The sequence below is a fragment of the Cyprinodon variegatus genome, unplaced genomic scaffold, assembly GCF_000732505.1.
Source record: "Cyprinodon variegatus isolate N-32 unplaced genomic scaffold, C_variegatus-1.0 Scaffold805, whole genome shotgun sequence".
Lineage (NCBI taxonomy): Eukaryota > Metazoa > Chordata > Actinopteri > Cyprinodontiformes > Cyprinodontidae > Cyprinodon > Cyprinodon variegatus.
In genome coordinates this window covers 15834-23741 of record NW_015151258.1, presented here as the reverse complement: position 1 = coordinate 23741, position 7908 = coordinate 15834, and positions in this window count along the sequence as shown.

Sequence of the window (7908 nt, the reverse complement as noted above, 5' to 3'; positions counted from 1 at the left end):
TTGCAAGAATAATGGAACAAAATTCCATAGATTTTGCCAGAACTGTCGGATCCCAATCCTAAAGATGCTCTCAGTCACATTTAAATTATGTCGGTACCCATCATCAGAGGAGTCGTCGATCGCCTCTCCAGGTACATTTCTATAATGTTTCATCATTGATCTCTCCCTGGCATTAACAGAGGGGCGTCATGCCCCATAGCTCCTCTTTCATCAATTTTCCCTCTCTGAATCTTTCTGCACCTTGAACCTCATCCATCCCCACCACCCTGCTGATGGAGTCACTCCCTCACTGAAGGAAACTCCCTTCTTGACCTCATCATAATGAGACCTACTTCTTTACACCCTCCCGGGACACGAGGCCGTATTGGGTCGCCTCTCATGAGGCACGGGGATAATTGGGTGCTTTAAAAAAAAAAGAAAATCCTGTGAGAATTAAGACACAGCAAAGGCATAGTTCCATATTTAGCACATCCTATTGTGTGCTTGCATTGGGAGAGAGAGAGAGAGAAAAGCTGGCTGTTTTTGATCTCATTTCTGGCCTCTCGTCTATCTGGGTTAGAGACAGGCTGTTATTGGAACGGCCACCTGTGGCACCAGGAGGAAGCGGACTGCACTGGATAGCTGAGGCTTTCAACATGACAGCCTGGTGCAGAGTGTGACAGCTAATCACCATCATTAGGGTGAGAGGTGTGTATTACTAAAAGGAAAAAGGGGCTGTGATGTGTTGGCGTGACCTGCCATGTGTCAAATGGAAAGCCCAATAACTGACCGTCAGAGGATGGACCCATCTGCTGGTTCTAGGTCAGAACCAATCATCTGTCTACCATCCATGCTAAAATTGAAACAACTTCTAAATGTTTAAGACAAATTTTACTCTCATTCATCTTTTACACCTTTGTCTGTGTTTCAGCCAAAAAATTAATCGCATTCTATTTGAATATCTGTGGGAAACCAAAACAAAGTAATGAATAAACATGGATTCCAGCACATCAGTCTTGATTTGGATTTCTACACAATTAGTTTAGCCTTTTAACTTGATAATGTACATCAGCTAATATCTTAAAAACAACGAACTTTCACTCATCCTCTATTAAAAACTGCAGACCTTCCACGCCCTGCATATGCGTGTCTGAGCTGTAGCACAGCCAATCAAATTAAACAGATTTTATATGGAGGGAATTTTATTCCATTATTGTTGGAAACGAATATCTTTTGTAAATGGAAATTTAATACAATGCAAATTAGAAATGAAGCAGAAAAAAAAAAACTTAATCCAGAAAAAATATGTTGAGAGCAACTTTGCTGGGGGTTTTCAGAATTTTTATTTATTTATTTTCAAATTTATGTTTGCATATTGTATTTTATTTTGATTCAAATCTTAAAGGATTTTTTTAAAACTATATATTTCAATTTGCTTTATTTCTTATTTTCAGATTTTCCTCATTTCTGGAGCCAAACTTTCCTCCGGAGTGAGGAGCAAAGCTGCATTTCTATTGGTCTGCTGGACATTAGCAACATTTTTATTGGTCAGAGTGATTGTTTGTTTTGGGCTTGAAAGTGAAGAGAAAGTGATCTGTATAATGCAATGAAAAAAAATGCACTTCATAAAACTCAAATCTGAGAATGTTTTCTTTCCTGACCTTGTCGTCTGGGATGGGTGGCGGCCCAGAAACCTCAGTACAGACTCCCAGAATTCCCTCTCCTTAGACTCCGCCTCCAGCTCTGCTGGTGAAAGCCTGAGGCGCTCCAGGCCAGCATAGAGACATAAACCCCATTTACGGTCCTAGCATTGTAACTAATATTACGTTTGAGTGTAAATAACACGCAGAACTGGACCGAATCATGCTAAACTGGTACTAGCCCATCAGTAGGGCTCGGCGCGGTTCAGTTCTGGCTCATTTGTCAGATAACAAAGAGAGCATGAAGACATCGCATCATCTCCTTACAGTCAGCCTCCGTAATCATGAAATATCAGACATTCATTAAAATACTAGCTTCCCTAGTATTTCTAGTGATGATTCTGCTTAGCAGTGTGATGATCCTTAACGTCTGTCGTTGTTTCTTGCGTCTGTAAGCCCTGATTAGACTATGTCGTATCCACTTCCCAAAAGCAGACTCCGTCAAGTAATTTAACCAAAGACGGCCTTCTTCGTCTGACTTTCCACGAACAACGAAATATCACAATTATAACCATACTTCCTGACTGTTAAGGGCGCCGCCATGTTGATTTGCTTGTTTACCTATGGAGAGCAGTAGTACCATAGATTGCCACTAGGAGGTGAGGAACTGTGCAAGCGTGATGTGTAAATGGTTATAAGGAACCGTGATCGGCGCGGTTAACAGGTCCAAGCTTTGTCCGAACTCGGCACGGATCGGAGGGTAAAGTAAGAGGGGCTATAGTCCCTCCAAGGGGTCTTGGGTCGTCCCCTCCTGGTAATATGTGCCTGGAACACCTCAGAGGGAGGCGTCCAGGAGGCATCAGATAAAGATGCCTGTGGAGGAGAAGCGGCTCTACTGCAAGTTTCTCCAGAAAACCAAGCTCCTTACTCTATCATATCTCTAAGGTCGTCCCCAGCCATGACCTTTAGCAAGCAGCTCATTTTAGCCGTTTGCATGAATCTGTAGGAGTTAGATTCAGTGGGGTTTGCAGACTTAACCCCAGAGGTCCAGGAGAATGTGTGGGAGTACGTTGGATTTCCGTGGTGCTGGAGAGCGGGCAGGCAGGTGATGAAGACTGAGAACTGCTGCACACAAGGAAGACCTTCTCCATGAAGGTCAGAGATAAACTGAGCTTCACTGGCTTTCTGGAACAATAACAGTCCACATTAAAGAGATTCACAAGAAGACAAATTTCAACAAGAATGATATTTAGCTGGTTTAGGTGTTTGGCTGGAATACCATAGAGGGAATCATCCAGCGAAGAGAGATGATCCTTCGCCTAATTATTTACAGACTAGTCACCTTGATGAGAAATGTTTTCATGTGTGCAGCAACATGGATCAGACCTGCCACCAGCAAAGATCCTCTCTGTGACAGGAAGCTCACTCAGACCAGCAATCTTATACCTGCAAAGAGGATGAAACCCAAAAGAATAGAAGCAAGAAAAAGAATGTAAGACATCAAACAATGCAATATTTCACTAGAGTATCTTATTGGTACTGATCTTACATTTAAAGAAGTGGGTTTCATTTTCTAATATTAACCTCTAAAATGCTAGGTGGCAGCAAAGAACCGACAACAAGACAACAAGAGGCTATTTTTCAGATCTCAGGAGGTTTTCCAGAGGAAATGCGCTACATGTATTCTTTTTAATGTATCAGGATGAACCTTATCGAGACACGTTTCAATAAATACCCTATAAAATAACTGAAGAAGATCATTATCAAAACTATGTTTTTGTTTATTTACAATGTTTTTGGTTTATAAATTTTTTTGACCCAAGATTAAAATGTATGAATTGTTTGATCAGAAATACACATCCCTTCTAGGCGTAAAGCTTTCTAGCTCTAATCTATTCATGCTCAATTAATTCAGTTCAATTCTATTAATTTATATAGCGCCAATTCACAACACATGTAATCTCATGGCACTTACTGAGACAATTCAACCAGATCATACAGTCAAACTGATTGAACCCCAGTCAGCCTCAGCAGATGGCTGCTCACACTGAGCCTGGTTCTGCTGGAGGTTTCTTCCTATTTAAAGGGTGTTTTTCCTCTTCACTGTCGCTACAAGCATGCTTGGTGTGAGGGATTGCCTTTGAGTCAATGAGTCAATGCAATCAAGTGGTTTTCGGTTTTCCTTAGATAGAAAACTTTGAAACAATTTGACTGGATGATCTGGTGAACTGTAAAGTGCCTTGAGATGATGTGTTGTGAATTGGCGCAATAGAAATAAACTGAATTGAATTGAATCCGGTGAAATTCACTTTTCTCATCCTTTAGCTTTTACTCACAAAAAAGTTTGGTGTCACCATCTTTAAGCCAACCAAGATATAATTTGATTGTTGCAGCACTTTTCTGTTGCATATATTGCCGACCCTCTTCCCAGATTGAATTCGTTTATAAGTATTACACATTAGGTAAGCCTATATTTAGAAGAGACAGGAAAGTCATTTTTGATGCCTGGTTTAACAGAGTTAGTTTGGTGTGTTTTTGTGTGGATAAAGATATAGAACCAATCCCAACTCTTAGAGTTTTTTTGGAAATAACTTTTTCAGAGTAAACATGGAATAAAAATGAGCTTTCTTGCATTCAAACACAAGCCTATAGATTGAACGTTTACTTTTCTGTCAGCATTTATGCATAACAGTATGATTTTTAGAACGACTGAAACATTCATGCATTTTTCAACAAGCTCTCCGATCCTCATTCTGCACACATTTCAAAGGCATAGCTCAGGAAGAGGAAGATATGGTTCAGCAAAGGTAAAGCAATATGCTTGCAGGAAGATTAAAAAAGGAAACACACAGAGTTGTAGTTTCTTCAAGCATTTTTCATATCCTGCCAGATTTATTATGAGTGCATCAACACTTAATTCTTTCATGAATGTATTCCCTTTCATAATTTCCTAGTCCTTCCTGTTAACTTGATGGGAAAGTCTGCTTTAATCGCCTCCAACTGAACTAGCAGGTGGGGGTGTATACATGAACTGACAGGAAATCAAAACAGAGCATTTAGTAAGTGTTCTGTCGGAGATTCACCTCCTACTGGGACAAAGCTTATTCAGCAGTACCCAGTGGACTGGCAGGAGGCTCCTTCCCCCTCAACTCTGCAGCAGTTTATTAAAGCTATAGATAAGACAGGACAGGGAGGACAGGGCGGGAATGGAGGAAAATAAAAAACCTTTCATCGCACAGGTTGGTTTTAAAGATGACATCATCTAGTCGTTTAAACTCCTCCTTCTGAGAAGTTATTGTACTTGGGTCACCTGATTAGGTTCTAAAAAATCACAAAAGTCAATTTTTACATAGGAATTTATCAATGAGATGTTAGGAATCCAGTTTCTGTGTTTTTCTCTCTCCACCACCAGGTGGTGCCCTGTCCTCGTTGGGCCTCCCTGCACACCTGCGGCCGTTGGGTCATTACTGGAGGAGTACTTGAGCAGTGGGCTGTCACTACCTCGACGCTAGAGTGTTTGCCAGTTTTTGGTACTCAAGCCAAGCTGAGATTAGCTGACTCTAACCTGAGCTTTGTTTCTCTAAAGCTTATGTTGTTTTTTGTCTTTGCTCTTCGGGAGAAGCCTTCCTGTATAACTGGATACCTGGACCTTCTCCCCCTGGAAGGACTTACTGAGTTTACACTGAGCAGGGGAAAACCTCCACATGATCCATTCAAGTTCCCATCGGAAATCCAAGTGACAGTCCGCTCCATTACACCTCCGGGTCCAACTTATGTCAACCTGTCCGCTCTCCAACGAGTTCCCTCTTCTCTGGATAATCCCACACAGACTGGATTCAAGGATTGACAAGAGCACCCTCTAACGTGAATCCCTCTTCCGCATAATTTAAACCACAGTCTCAATTCCCAGGGTCCCTGAACTGATCTTTGTGATCTTCCCATCAGACTTTCCAGTTCCGGTTCACCAGTTCACTGAGTTCCAGATCCAACCCCTGTTCTCATTACTACAAATAAACCTGTTAAACTTTTCTCCGTGTTCTCTGATTGGTTTCTTTGCACGTGGGTCAGATTTCCTAAACCGATCATGACAGGAGAAACTCTTACTTCATCATTACCCATCGATAAGGTTCTGATCATGCTTCAATGTAAAGACAAGGCAAGTATATTAACAGACACTTCAAAGTCCTGGACTAATAATATAAGAGGATAAAGGTACAATGAAGGATAGCTCAGTAAAAAAGTCTAACTAAACAGATCTTATATTTTTGCTGGGGGTTTGTTCCAGATTAGTGAAGCATAACTAGAGCCTGCTTCTTCATGTTTGGTTCTGCTTCTACAGAGTAGTTAGAGTTAGAAGACCCAAGAGGTCTGGCTGTTGATCCACTGCCAACAGGTCTATAACATATTTTGAAGCTCAGCCCTTCAGTGATTTCTAGCCTGACAGAAGGATATTATTCTTTGAGAAACGGGGAGCCAGAAGCAGGATTTTAGAACTAGGCTCATGTGTTCTACTTTTTTAGTTCTAGTGAGAACATGGGCAGCAGAGTTTTGGATCATCTGCAACTGTCTGATCAACTTTCTAGGCAGGTCTGTGAGGAGACAGCTGTAGTGTTAAATTCTACCAAAGATGCACAAATTATTTATTTTTCAAAGGTCTATAGGTGATTTTAGTCCTTTAATCCTGGAGATGTTCTTCCGGTGATAGAAGGCCAACTTTGTTCCTGTCTATATGAGCCTCTACAGGTTCATGTCTGAGTCCATCTCTACACCCAGATTTAGAGCCTGATTGCTGCTTTCTAGCTGGATTATCTGAAGCCAGGTGTCAACATTTAAAAGCTCTAATATTGGTCCAAAAACTATAACTTCGTTCTGTTTTTATTTACTTGAAGAAAATGTAGACACATTAGCGCATTTACTTTTTTTCTATCACTTATACAGCACCAGTGTGTCATCTCCATCGGTACAACCTACATGTTGTTTATGCTAAACCAAGAGCTTAAATAGGTTAAAGTGCTGGGTTAACAATTACTTTCAGTGAGGAAAATAAGTATTGGACATCCGGCTATTTTGCAACGTCTCCAATTTAGAATTTGTGGAGGGGTCTGAAATTGTCATCATAGGTGCATGTCCACTGTGGAAAACATAATATTAAAAAAATCCAGAAACCACAATGTAGGATTTTTTAACTATTTATTTGTAAGATACAGCTGCAAATAAGACCTGAGAAGATCAATGTTTAAATATTTGGTACAGTAGCCTTTTTTTGCAATGACAGAGGTGAAACGCTTCCTGTAGTTTTTCATCAGGTTTGCACACACTGCGGAAGGGATTTTGGCCCACTCCTCCACACGGATGTTGTCTAGATCAGTCTGGTTTCTGTACTTTTGTTAAGAAACACAGAGTTTAAGCTCCCTCCAAAGATTCTCTATTGGGTTTAGGTCTGGAGACTGGCTAGGCTACAGCAGAACCTTGAAATGCTTCTTCCAGAGCCACTCCATTGCTTATCCTTGCTGTGTGCTCCGGGTCATTGTCATGTTGCAAGACCCTGCCACAACCCATATTCAATGCTCTAACTTTCTTAAGATCATTGAGACCCCAAAATGTTAGATCTTGCATGGAACCCCAATCCGAGGGAGACTGACAGTCATGTTTCATGCTTCTTCCATTTTGTAATGATTGCTCCAACATTGGACCTTTTTTCACCAAGCTGCTTGGTGAATTTCACCATTGTCCTTTTCAGCCTTGTGGAGGTGTACAACTTTGTCTCTAGTTTCTTTGGACAGCTCTTTGGTCTTGGCCATCTAGTATTTGGATTTTTACTGATTGTATGTGGTGGACAGGTGTCTTTATGCAGCTAAATGCCTCATACAAGTGCATCTAATTTAGGATAATAAATGAAGTGGATGTGGACATTTTGAAGGCAGACTAACAGGTCTTTGAGGGTCAAAATTCTAGCTGATAAACAGCAAATATTCAAATACTTATTTGCAGTTGTATCTTACAAATAAATATTTAGAAAATCATACATTCTGATTCCTGGATTTTTTTTAAAGATTATGTCTCTCGCAGTGGACATGCACCCAAGATGGGAATTTCAGACCCCTCCAAGATTTCTAAGTGGGAGAATTTGCAAAATAGCAGAGTGTTCAAGTACTTGTTTTCCTCACTCTAAAAATACCCAGACAATAGTGTACCCAATTATTAGCATTGTTAGTTAATTGCTAATCACTCAAGAACCAGGTAAGGATGAAGTCTAATTGCTGCTTAAACAATAGCTAATGATAAACTT